At 39.8% G+C, this 14,595-nt stretch overlaps 1 protein-coding gene across 2 annotated transcripts in view; it reads right to left on the bottom strand.

Moving 5' to 3' along the window:
- CIAO2A (cytosolic iron-sulfur assembly component 2A) overlaps positions 1 to 14,595 on the bottom strand; it is a 74,735-nt gene that overhangs the window by 40,383 nt on the left and 19,757 nt on the right. The gene's annotated exons all lie outside the window — the stretch shown is intronic.

Below are 14,595 nucleotides of genomic sequence, written 5' to 3' on the forward strand. Positions count from 1 at the left end.
TTTTGCCAATAGCATTCCAAATACTGATTCTTTGTTTAAGCAAACAGCATAGCAATACCCAAAGTTTCTGACAGGAATTTCTACTATCAATTTATTTTGGAGAAAACAATTTCCTTGGAATACTATTTGTGAAAACAATTTCCCTGGATTACTATTTGTGGTGGTTAGACTACATCCAGTGTCCTGGATTCAACATCGCAGGATTGTCTATTTCAAGACAGAGCGTATGAACAGACAACAAAGTAATGGGAGTACACATCAGGACAATTTCAGCTGGGTATGCTCACCTGGTTAAAATGCATTAAGGAGTCACAGATCAAAGAAGATTCTGGACTCACTCATTTAATAATATTTATTGAAATTATACTACGTATACAAGGTACAAAGGACTGTGAGGGATATCTAGATGAACAAGGCATAGAAATTAATGTTTAGGAAAAGTAAGTATAACACACTGGCCAGGAAGATGGATTCTGAAGACCTACAGAAAAAGGTTCAGATTCTGTTACTTTCAGGCACTATGACCATGGGCAAGGTAGTTTACCTTTCCTATACCTCCGTTTTCTCCTTTATAAAACAAGGACAAAAACTTCTGTTGTGGGGTTGTAAGAGTTAAATAAGATTACACATTTAAAATGCTCTGTATACTCAAACACCTGAAAATAAACATTATAAATTATGATTATTAAATAGCCAAAAATCAAGATAGAATATAATAAATGGAACAAATGCCATGAGCTCATTTATTTATTTATTTATTTATTCATTCATTCCATACAGGATAAATTCTTTATTTCAGCCAACTCTCAAAGAAGGGGCACTAGTACAACACCATTACCTTGGACAAAAAGCATTGGAATATTCTATTTCATTGATTTATATATCTCTTTATATGTTTCTTCATCAATTCCTATCATGGTCACAGTTTCTTCCACATTTCCCAATATCATATTTATTTATTTTTTAGACAATTATTTTATTTATTTACTTATTTTTATTTATTTCTCCCTCCACCCCCATTCCTTGTTGTCTGCTCTCTGTGTCCATTCATTGCGTGTTCTTCTGTGTCTGCTTGTATTCTCATTAGGCAGGTCTGGGAACCGATACTAGGACCTTCTGGAGTAGGAGAGAGGCGATTACTCTCTCGACCCACCTCAGCTCCCTGTTCTGCTATGTCTTATTTTCTGTCCTCTGTGTCTCTTGTGTCATCATGCTGTACCAGCTCTCAGCGTTGGCTGGCACTCCTCCGCAAGGTGGCTTTCCAGCTCAGGGTGCCATTCCCACGCAGGGTGGCACTCCTGCACAGGGCCACATTCCCGCATAGGCTGGCACTCCGTGTGGGCCAGCTCGCCACATGGGACTGCTTGCCCTCACCAGGAGACCCTGGGGATGGAACCCTGGACCTCCTATATGGTAGACAGGAGCCCAGTTGATTGAGCCACATCATTTCCCCCAACAACATATTTAAATGTTGATCGTAAGCATGTAATCTGCCTCAGAGATCTCAGTCGTTTCTCATTTTCATGTAAATTTGCTCTTACAGGCTGAGCCTGATAAGATTCAGGGGCTTTTCCTCTGTGATGGTTGTTTATTGCTGGTCCATGTCCTCTGTCCATCATGATTCAAACCCTGTGCCCCTTTCTCTCCTCTAGTGAGATCATATGTGCACCTTTGCGCCTCCAGAAACGTGAGAAAGCAAAAGGAATAACTTTTAGCTAGTGATAATGTGGAATCAGGTTTTATGGAAGTGGAATTTGAATCAAGACTTTAAAAATTAGGTAATATTTCAATATTTGGCATTTAAGGTAAAGGTAAATAAAGAATAAATAGTTTAGTGTGCCTGGAACCCAGCATAAATGAAGGGGAATAGAAAAAAAGGTTTGGGCCAGACCACCAAAGGCCTTTTACGCCAGGTCACAGGCAATAGGGGACCATAAGAGGTTCTTAACAAGAGAGTAACATGAACAGCATTGTGATGTCAGCCAATAACTCATCCACCAATGCAGTCTCAGAACTAAAGGGCCGGAGCCAGGGATATCAACTGAAAAGTTGAGTCAACAATAGGCACATGCCAGGGGTAATGGAGAAGAGAAGACAGATGATATAATTTTAGAGGCAAATTCAACAGAATTTGACATTGGGTATATAAGGCAAGGAAAGGGAATAAAGATCACTAACATTTTATGTTTCAACGTCTGGGAGAACAGTGACAGAATGAACAAAAACAGAGAACACAAGTAGAAATTTGAGTGAGGGCTGGGATAAATGATTCCAATTTCATATGTAATGATTTTGAGGTGCTTAAGGGATGGAATTTTCCAGGAGCCATTGAACTATTTATAGCACAGGGCTTAAGAGAACATTAAGGGAAGTTTAAGGGAAGTGGACTTGGCCCAGTGGATAGTGCGTCAGTCTACCACATGGGAGGTCCAAGGTCCAAACCCTGGGCCTTCTTGACCCCTGTGGAGCTGGCCCACATGCAGCACTGATGCGTGCAAAGAGTGCCGTGCCATGCAGGCGTGCCCCCCGCATAGGGGAGCCCCACACACAAGGAGTGCACCCCGTAAGGAGAGCCACCCAGCGCGAAAGAATTTCAGCCTGCCCAAGAATGGTGCCACATACACGGAGAGTTGATGCAGCAAGATGACACAAAGAAACACAGATTCCCATGCTGCTGACAACAACAGAAGCAGACAAAAAGAACATGCAGCAAATGGACACAGAGAACAGACAACTGCGGGGGGTGGGGGGAAGAGAAATAAATAAAAATAAATCTTAAAAAAAAAAAAAGAGAGCATTAAGTCTAGGATGATTGTTAATTGTTTGATATTTATAAGGAGGGAGTAGAACAGCTGTTTTCAACCTTGGCTGAATACTGGAATCACTGGGAATGCTTAAAAAAAGAAAAAAACTTATACCTGTGTCCTACCCCAGAGATTCTGATACAATTGATTTGTAGTGTAGACTGGACACTGGGAGCTTTTACAACCCCAAAAGTTATTCTTATGTGCTGCCTAGTATGAAAAACGATTGATGTAAAGAAAAAGAGACCCAAGGATACACATGTGAGACGCATATAATTTAGGACCAAAGGGGGGAAAAAAAGCAAGACGCAGAGACAGAGAAAAGTAGTTAACAACATCAAATGTATAGAAAAATTCAGGCTTATAAGAGCTTTGATTTGTCAACTAGGAGGTCACCAGTAAGAAAGTAGTTTTGATACTGAGGTGAGGGAGAAAACCAGTTAGCAAAAGAGGAAGAGAGAGTTAACTGAAAATGCAGTCCAAGGGCCTTGGAAGGGAAAGGAAGACCAGAGAAAGGACAATAGCTTATAGGAAGCCAGAATAATGATAAAGATAAGGGAAACTTGAGTATGTTTTGTAAATAAAGGAGAGCTTTCAAATAGAAGATGAGGGATTGAAAATATAAGGGGAACATGAGGGAAGACTGGTAAAATAAGCAGAAGGTAATGGGATAAAAAATGTGGGAGGCTAGGCTGGTTTTGGAAAGGATAAGTTTCATTCCTACTCTGAGGTTACAGGAAAAAATGAAGAGAAGGAGAATCATAAAGAGAAATGCTGAGGGAAACGGATGTGGCTCAACCAACTGGGCTTCCATCTCCCATATAGGAGGTCCAGGGTTCAATGCCCAGTGCTTCCTGGTGAGGTTAAGCTGGCATATGCAGCAAGCTGGCCCATGCGGAGTGCCAGCCCATGCTGGAATACTGCCCCACACAGGAGTGCCCCCTTGCGTGGGAACGCTGCCCAGCACAGGAAAGCAGCCCCGTGCAGGAGTGCCGGCTGACGTTGAGAGCTTGTGCAGCAAGATGACACAACAAGAGACACTGGAGAGAAAAGAAGACATAGCAGAACAGGGAGATGAGGTGGCACAAGAGAGTAATCGCCTCTCTCCCACTCCAGAAGGTCCCAGGATTGGTTCCCAGAGCCACCTAATGAGAATACAAGCAGACAAAGAAGATGACACAGTGAATGGACAGAGAGAGCAGACAATGGGGGGAATGGGGACGGGAGAAATAAATAAAATAAATCTTAAGAAAAAGAGAGAAATGTTGAGGTAGAGGGGAGAGAAGCAGAGGAAGTTCATCTAGGGTGGGCTTGATATTCTCAAGCCTGAGGTGTTATTCTATTATTTAAAGAATCCCTTACTCACAGATGCAAAAGGAAGGCCCCACCCTGATCAAGATGGCAAAGTGAGATACTTCAGGGGGACTTCACCACCCCACAGAAGTTTTGAAAAACCAGCAAGAACTGGCAGAAACATCTTTCTTAAAGCTCCAGAAAACAGTTCAAGATCTACAGTAATAGGGCAAAGGTCAAAACAAGAAAATGGCTACTTAAAGGAGGTAGAATCTCAAAGTGCCCTGACTGGCTCCCACCACTCCCCTGACTGGGCACGGAGCTGACCCATGATCCCAGCCCCTACTGCAAGTCATCAGTATGGCTTCCAGAGACAGTAATCTTTGTGCACACGTGACATATATGTGAACATATATCTGGCCCAGTATGTGTGGTAGTGGCCTGAGGGGCTGACTGTCCCAAAGCTTGCCCTGCATATAAAAGGCAGCTCAGTGAGCTCTACTACAGAATCCTATGAGAGAGCAGTCAAGTTGTGCCATTTGGTGCAAGGGATTATTGGCTGTAGGACATTCAGTGGAGTACTTGGGAGCATGGGGAAGCTGTTTCCCAGAGAAGAGGGTCATTTATATCTGTGTAAACAGGGGAATCCTAAAGTCACATGTGCATGCCCAAGATAAGACAGAGCCTGAGCAACCTGTGAGACATCATCAAGCATATTGATACAAGCATTGTGGAAGGCCCAGAAGTAAAAGAGAGAAAGAGGCTGAGGGAATATCAAAGAAATAACAGCAGAAAATTTCCCAAATTTAACAAAGACATGAATATATATACATGCAAGAATCACAATAAATCCCAAATAGGATAAACTCAAGGAGAATCATGCCCAGACACTATAATTGTCATGCCAAGGACAAGGAGAGAATTCTGAAAACTGCAAGAAAAAAGCAATGAGTTACGTACAAGAGAATCCCAATAAGATTAAGTGCTGATTTCTCATCAGAAACCATGGAGGAAGAAGAAAAAAACAAACAAAAATCAAACAAAAACCACACACACAAATAAAAAGAAACCATGGAGGTAAGAAGGGAGTGGTATAAAACTCCTAAAGTGCTGAAAGAAAACAACTGCCAACCAAGAATTTTATATCTAGCAACTTTCTTTCAAAAATGAGGCAGAGATCAACACATTCTCAGTTAAACATAAGCTGAGGGAGTTCATTATCACTAGACATGCTACAAGCAAGCTAAAGGAAGTTTTTCAGACTGAGAGGAAAGGACATAAGACAGTAGATCAAACTGAAATAAAGAAATAAGGACCTGTAGTAAAGTTAACAATGTGGATAATTACAAATGCCAGTACCATTGCATTATATTTTTTGTTCTGTAACTTCACTTCTTACTTCTTAAAGGTGCTAAAATGCAAATGCATAAAAAGTAATGATAGGGAAGCTGATGAGGCTCAATCGACTGGGCGCCCGTCTACCACATGGGATCCTTGTGAAGGCTGTCCGGTGCCCGCCAGTGGAGAGCTGACAGCCCATGCCCCCAGAGAGCTGATGGCCTGTGCCTGCAGAGAGTTGGCACAGCAAGATGATGCAACAAAGGGAGACAAGCAGACACAGAAGAACACACAGCAAATGGACAGAGAGCAGACAGCAAGCAAGCGGCAGAGCGGGGTGGGGATAAATAAAAGAAATCTTTGAAAAAAAAACAGTAATGATAAATCTATGGCTTTGGACACACAATGTACAACGATGTAATTTTTAATGAGTACAAAAAAGTGGGGGGCAGGGGGTAGAGGAATAATGTATGTGTATGCTATTAAACATAAGTTGGTATCAAAGTCAAATATGATTGTTAAAGATTTAGCATAACAAAAATAAATAAATAAATAAAAATATTTAGCATGTTAAATTTTAACTACATGGTAACCCCAAAGAAAGTATATGAAAAACATATTCAGAGAGAAGGGACTCAAAATAGTAAAGTACAAAAAAAATAAAATAAAAAGAACGTAAGCACTAATGGAAGAATTAAAAAATGCATACATAAGACTTACAAAGACTAAATAGCAAAATGGCAGAAGAAAGTCCCTACATTATCAATAGTTACTTTAACTGTAAATGAATTAAACTATCCAGTCAAAAGGTACATATTGGCAAAATGGATAGAACAGTTATGAACCAACTGTATGATGTTTATAAGAGACTCAAATTAAAAGACAAGTAGATTGAAAGTGAAAGGATGGGGAAAAAAACTAGCCTGTAAATAGTAACGATAAGAGAGCTGGGGTAGAAATACTACTATCAGGGAAGCAGATTTGGCTCAATGGACAGAGCACCTGCCTACCACAAGGGAGGTTCAAGGTTCAAACCCAGGGCCTTCTGATCAGTGTGGTGAAGCTGGCCTATATGCATTGCCGATGCCTGCAAAGAGTGCCGTGCCATACAGGGGTATCCCCTGTATAGAAGAACCCCACGCACAAGAAGTGTGCCCCATAAGAAGAGCCGCTCTGCACGAAAAAAAGTGCAGCCTGCCCAGGAGTGGGACCGCACACACGGAGAGCTGATGCAGCAAGATGACTCAACAAAAAGAAAAAGAGACACAGATTCCTGGTGCTGCTGACAAGAATACAAGCGGACATAGAAGAACACACAGGAAATGGACAGAGTGCAGACAACTGGGGGGTGGGGTGAAGGGGAGAGAAACAAATAAAAAATAAATCTTAGGAAAAAAAAAAGAAATACTCAATAGGCTTTAAGTAAAAAACTGTCAAAAGGGACAAAAAAAGGTCATTATATACCGACAAAGGGGACAATTCAACAAGACGACGTAACAATTACAAATATATATGTACCTAACATCAGAGACCCAAAATATACAAAGCAGATATTGACAGATTTCAATATATTACTTTCAGTAATGGATAAAACATGTAGACAGAAGACCAATAAGGAAATAGAAGATTTGAATGATTCTCTAAACCAACCAGACCTAAGAAACATAGATAAAACACTTTACTCAACGGCAGGAGAACATACATTCTTCTCTAGTGCACATGAATCATTATTCAGGATAGACCATATGTTAACTCAAAAAACAAGTCTCGGGAAGCGGACTAGGCCCAGTGGTTAGGGCGTCCGTGTACCACATGGGAGGTTCGCGGTTCAAACCCTAGGCCCCCTGACCTGTATGGAGCTAGACCATGTGCAGTGCTGATGCGCGCAAGGAGTGCCATGCCACACAGGGGAGCCCAGCACACAAGGAGTGCGCCCTGTAAGGAGAGCCGCCCAGTGCAAAAGAAAGTGCAGCCTGCCTAAGAATGGCGCTGCCCACACGGAGAGCTGACATACAAGATGATGCAACAAAAAGAAACATAGATTCCCGTGCACTGACAACAGAAGCGGACAAAGACGACGACGCAGCAAATAGACACAGAGAACAGACAACTGGGGCGGGGGGTGGGGGGGAAGGGGAGAGAAATAAATAAATAAATCTTTAAAAAAAAATTAAAAATTAAAAAAAATTAAAAAGATATAGAAACTTAAAAAAAAAGTCTCAATAAGAAAGTATTGAAATCATACAATGTATATTCTCCAACCACAATGGAAGAAACTAGATATCAATAATAGAGGAAAATTGAAAAATTCACAATATGTGGAAATTAAACAATGTATTCTTTTTTTTTTAAGATTTATATTTTATTTATTTCTCTCCCCTTCCCTCCCTCCCCTATTATCTGCTCTCTTTGTCCATTCGCTGTGTGTTCTGTGTTCACTTGCATTCTTGTCAGCAGCACAAGGAATCTCTGTCTCTTTTTGTTGCGTCATCTTGCTGCGTCAGCTCTCCATGTGTATGGCCCCACTCCTGGGCAGGATGCACTCTTTTCGTGCAGGGCAGCTCTCCTTATGGGGTGCACTCCCTGCGCATGGGGTTCCCATACATGGGGGACACCCCTGCATTGCACGGTACTCCTTGCACAAATCAGCACTGTGTGTGGGCCAGCTCACCACATGGGTCAGGAGGCCTTGGGTTTGAAACCTGGACCTCCCATATGGTAGGTGGATGCTCTATCAGTTGAGCGAAATTTGCTTCCCAACAATGTATTCTTAAAACAACCAATGGGTCAAAGGAGAAACCATAAGGGAAATTAGGAAATATCTTGAATTTGATATTTCCATATCAAAACTTCTGGGATGCAGTAAAGGCAGTGCTGAGGGGGAAATGTATAGCTCTAAATGCTTACATTAAAAAAAGAAGATCTCATTTCAGAGTCCTAACCTCAAAACTAGAGGAACTAGAAAAAGAGGAGCAAAATGAACCCAAAGAGAGCAAAAGGAAGGAAACAGCAAAGATTACAGCAGGGATAAATGAAATAAAGAATTTTAAAAAAACAAAAATCCCCCCAAAACCAGAGAGAACCAATAAAACTAGAAGTGGTTTTGGGAAAAGATAAATGAAATCGACGAACCCTTGGTTAGACTGATAAAAAGAGAGAGGATACAAATAACTAAAATTAGAAATGAAAGAGGACTATAGCAATTCCACAGATATAGAGAAGACTATAAGAGGATATACCTATTATGAACAACTGTATGCCATTAAACTAGATAATCTAGATGAAAAGGACAAATTCCTAGAAATACAGAAACTACATACAATGACTCAAAAAAATAAAATAAAAGATATCACCAAACCAATAACTAGCACAGAGATTGGATCAGTAATGAAAAACCTCCCAACAAAGAAAAGCCCAGGACCTTATGGTTTCTTAGGGGAATTTTACCAAAACTTCCAATAAGTATTAATATTAATCATTCTCAAACTCTTCCAAAAATTGAAATAGGAACACTCCTTAACTCATTCCAGTGGGCCAATATCACCCTCATACCAAAGCCAGATAAAGATACCACAAGAAAACTACAGAGCAATATTCCTTATGAATAAAGATGCAAAAATCCTCAACAAAATATTAGCAATCAGAATCCACTAAAGGAGTCACACAACATGATCAAGTGGAAGTTATTCCAGGTATGCAAGGGTGATTCAACCTAAGAACATCAACTTTTTATGGTTTTTCATTTGAGCTGTTTGTTTTTTTTAGTAGGTACTGAGGATTGAACCCAGAACCTTGTACATGGGGAGCAGGTACACAACCACCGAGCTCCATCTGCTCCCATAAGAAAATCAATTAATATAAAATACCACATTAACTGATAGAAGGAAAAAAGATACACGATCCTCTTAACTGATGCAGAAAAGGCTGTTGACAAAGTCCAATACCCCTTCTTAGTAAAAACACTTAGAAAAGTATGAATAAAAGGAAACTTCCTCAACATGATAAAGGGAATATATGAAAAACCCACAGCTAATATCATACTCAATGGTGAAAGACTGAAAGCTTTCCCTCTAAGATCAGAAACAAGACAAGGATGCCCAATGTCACCACTGTCATTCGATACTGCACTTGAAGTACTAGCTAGACAATTAGGGAAGGGAAAGAAATAAAGGGCATTCAAATTATTGGAAAGGAACAAGTGAAACTTTCCCTATTTGCAGTTAACACGATCCTACATACAGAAAATCCTGAAAAATACAAAGCTACTAGGACTAATAAATAATTTCAGCAAAGAGGTAGGGGATAAGATTAACATGTAAAACTCAGCAGTGTTTCTATACAGAATGAACAAAAGAATGAAGAAATCAAGAAAAAAAGTCCCGTTTACAATAGCAAATAAAAAGATCAAATATCTAGGAATGAATCTAACCAAAAATGTAAAGGATTTGTACAGAGAAAACTATAAAACATTGCTAAAACAAATCAAAGAAGACCTAAATAAATGGAAAGACATTCCATGTTCATGGAATGAAGACTTAATATTGTTAAAATGTCAATACTACCCAAGCAATTTACAGGTTCCAAATAGACAAAAACATCTTGAAAAATAAGAATGAAGTTGGAAGATTCATACTTCCTAATCTTAAAACTTATTACAAAGCCACAGTAATCAAAACACCATGGTATTGGCATAAGGAAAGACACAGGTAATTGGAATTGAATTTAGAGTTCCGAAATCAACTCTCACAATTGATTTTTGACAAGGGTGCCAATCCACTCAATTGGAAAAGAATAGTCTCTTCAACAAATGGTGCTGGCAAAACTGGATGCCCATATACAAAAGAATAGAAGGAAGGTGGCTCCCTATTTTACATCATATACAAATCTCGATTCAAAATGGATCAAAGACCTAAATATAAGAATCAGAAATATAAAATTCCTAGAAAGCATCTTCAGGACCTTGTGGTTAGGCTATGCTTTCCTAGACTTTACTTAGCACAAATAACAAAAGGAAAAAATTGATAAATGGGACCTCATTAAAATAAAAAAAAATTGTACATCAAAGGCTTTATCAGGAAAGTAAATGACAACCTACACAATTGGAAAAACTATTTGGAAATCACATATCTGATAAGAGTTTTTTTGTTTTTTTTAAAGATTTATTTATTTATTTATTTACACCACCATCCCCCACCCCACCCCCAATGTTTTTATATTTGCTGTCTGCTTTCTGTGTCCATTTGCTTTGTGTTCTTCTGTATCTGCTTGTCTTCTCTTTAGGCAGCACGGAGAACCAATCCTGGCACCTTTTGGAGCAGGAGAGGCGCTCAATCTCTTGTGCCACCTCAGCTCCCTGGTCTGCTGCATCTTTATTTTCTCTCCTGTCTCTTTTTGTTGTGGCATCTTCCTGTGCCAGCTCTCTGCACGGGCCAGCACTCCACGTTAGCCCACTCCTGTACAGGTCAGCACTCCACTCAGACCAGGTCTCCACTAGGGCCAGCTCCCCTTCACCAGGAGGTCCCAGGAATCAAACCCTGGACCTTTCATATGGTAGACAGGAGCGCAATACCTTCAGGCACATCCGCTTCCCGCGATGAGAGTTTAATATCAAGAATATACAAAGCAATTCTTCAATTAAAAAAAAAGGCAAATTATGCAATTAAAAAACGGACAAGAGATTTGACTAGACATCTCTCCAAAGAAGATAAACAAATGGCTAAAAAGCAGATGAAACAATGTCCAACATCATTAGTTATTAGAGAAATGCAAATAAAAACTACAATGAGATATTACTTTACACCCCCTAGAATGGCTACTAATAAAAAAATGGAAAATATTGGAGAGAATGTAAAGAAATAGGGATACTCAGTCATTACTGGTGGAATGTAATATGGTGTACCTGCTGTGGAAGACAATTTGGCAGTTCCTCAGAAATTAAGTATTGAATTACCTTATGACCTGGCAATCCCACTTTTAGATATATATCCAAAAGAACTGAAAGTGGGGACTCAAACAGATATTTTCACACTCATGTTCATAGTGGTATTACTCACAATTGTCAAAAGATGGAAGCAACCCAAGTGCCCATCAACCAACGAATGGAAAAACAAAATGGAGTATACAATATGCAATGGAATATTATGCAGCCACAAAAAGGAATCAAGTTCTGATACATGCTACATGGATTAACCTTGAAGATAATATACTGAATGAAATAAGCCAGACACAAAAGGACAAATATTGTATGATTTTATGGATATGATTTCATGGATATGAATAAGCAAATTCACAGTGTCAAAAATTAGAATATATAAGGAGCCAGGGCTTGGGTAGGGAATGGGGATTTAATGCTTAAATTAAAGTTTTATTTAGGTTGATATAAAAGTTGTGGTAATGGATGGCAGTGAAGGCAGAATAGTATTATGAAAGTAATTAACGGCATTGAATTACATATTTGCATGTGATTAAAAGGAGAAATGTAGGCGCTATATATACATATATATATATATATAACTAGAATAAAAATTTAAAGCAAACAGGAATATAGAATACTAACAGTAAACCCTAATATAAACTATGCACTATAGTTAATAGCACAATTACAAAATGTTCTTTCAAGACTTGTAACAAATGTACCACAGTAATGCAAGGTGTCAGTAATATGGTGGTAAATGGAAACTGTTACTTGATCCTTGATTTTACCATAAAACTACAACTTCTTTAATAATTAAAAAAAAATAAAAAATAAAAACATAAAGATAGTTCTGCAGGTTGAAAGGAAATGGCACTAGAGGAGTGACTGAAGCCACATAAAGAAATATATATTTCCAGTAAAGATAATGACACTGGTAAATAGAAATACCACCACTATCGTATTTTTAGTTTTTAACTCCACTTTTTACTTCCTATAGTATCTGTAATGATAAACCAATGGTTTAGGACTCATAGTGTATAAATACATAATTTGTGAGAAGAACTACATAAAGGTAGTGTGACCTTTATATAGGAACACAGGTTACATCTGTTATTGAAGTTGTTAAGTTGATATTAAAGCAAATGAGATTTTTATAGATATAGGATGTTAAATTTAAGCCCCTGATAACCACAAAGAAAATATCAGAGAATAATCAAAGTCACAGAGTATAGGTTAAGGGGTGGGGGGCCTGGGGCAACAGGTAGTTAAAACAAAATGACTATAACAAAGCAGGAGGCAGGGAGATGCTTTCTTAGCCTCTCCAGGCAACTGTAGGTGCTTTCAGCCTACATGGACAAGATTCTTGGGCATTATATCAGTGGCTCTATCCCTGCCCCTCACAGGGCAGGAGGAATGACTGTGCTCCCTCAAGGTCTCCAGAAAACTGCAGCTGATTTCTGCCCACAAGGACTAGACTGCTGGACAAAACTGTGGCTTTAGCTCCACCACTGACAAGGCAGGAGGACAAACAGTGCTTCCTCAGCCTCTCTGGGCAACTGCAGTCACTTTTGGCCTCAACGGACTAGACTGATGGGCATACCAGTAGCTCCATCCTCACCCCTGACTGGGCAGGAGGAGGGACAATGCTCCCTCAAACTCTCTGGGCAACTGTAGCTGTTTTTGGCCTGCATGGACTAGACTGTTGTACATACCTGTGGCTTCATCCTCACCACTAACAGGGCAGGAGGAGGGACAGTGTTCCCTCCGCCTCTCTAGGCAACCGCACTTGCTTTTGGCCTGCATGGACAAGGTTGTTGCATGCACCTGTGGCTCAATCCCTGTCTCTGGCAGGGGAAGAGAAGGGCCGGTAATTTGTCAGTCTATCTGGGCAACCGTGATCAGTTTTGGCCTGCACAACTCAGATTATTGTCCATACATGTGGCTCCATCCCTGCCCCAGGCAGGGGAGGAAGAGGCATGGAGCTTCATCAGTCTCAGTGGGCAACTACAGATGGTCTGAGCCTACACGACTTGGATTACTGCACACAGCTGTGGATCCATTCCTACCCTGGCAAGGGAGAAAGGTAGGTGAAGCTTCATTGGTTCCTGTAGCAATGTGGGACGCTTCAGCCTTGACGGATTACAGTACCAAGTGTGTCTTCCACTACTATTCTGCCACCAGCAAGGGAGAAAGGGTAAGAAACAGATAAACAATGAGATGACAAAATTTAGATTGGCTAAACATGAGCCACTATAAAGTTCCAAAATAAGTTGAACTGCATATCAAAGTGGCGCTGCAGCACAAACCCAATCAAATAGAATCCCTAGACTAAAGAGAGAAACTGAGCCAAGAATAAATACATCAAGTAAATCAGATGCTGAGAAACCAACAAAAAATTACAAGCCATACCAAGAAATAAGAAGATATGGCCAAAAGGAACAAACTAAACCTCCACATGACATACAGGAGTTAAGACAACTAATCACAAAACTGAAAGGAGAAATAGATGTCTCTACAATAATAGTTGGAAACTTCAATACAGCACTATCATCATTGGATAGAACTTCTGGGCAGAGGACCAATAACGAAACAGAGAGCTTGAAAAATATAATACATGAAATAAACCTAATAGACATATATAGAACACTGCACCTCAAATCAGTAAGATATACATTCTTTTCAAGGGTTCATGGATCTTCTCCACAATTGACCATATACTGGATCACAAATCAGATCTCAATAAATTTTAAAAGACTGAAATTAGAAAAAGCATTTTCTCTGATCATAATGGAACGAACCTAGAAATCAACAACAGGCAGAAAAAGGGAAAATCCACAAATACATGGAGATTAAACAACACACTCATAATCAGTTGAAGAAATTGCAAGAGAAATCAGGAAATATCTTGAGATGAATGAAAACAAGAACACAGCATATCAAAACCTATAGGATGGGGAAGCAGATGTGGCTGAAGTAATAGGGCCTCTGCCTACCATATGGGAGGACCCACGTTCAATCCCTGAGGCCTCCTGGTAAAAAACAAAGAGAGAGACGAAAGGGAGAGTCAAGGTGAAGTGCAGCAGAGACCAGGTAGTGCAACTGATAAGGAAACTCCCTCCACATCAGAGGTTCCCAGGATCTAATTCCAGTGAATCCTAGAGGAGAAAGACAAGAGAAGACAAAAATAGAAATAGATATAGAAGATCACACAGCAAATGGATACAGAGAGCAAAAACAGCAGGAAGG

The sequence above is a fragment of the Dasypus novemcinctus genome, chromosome 3 (genome assembly GCF_030445035.2).
Source record: "Dasypus novemcinctus isolate mDasNov1 chromosome 3, mDasNov1.1.hap2, whole genome shotgun sequence".
NCBI classification, from domain to species: domain Eukaryota; kingdom Metazoa; phylum Chordata; class Mammalia; order Cingulata; family Dasypodidae; genus Dasypus; species Dasypus novemcinctus.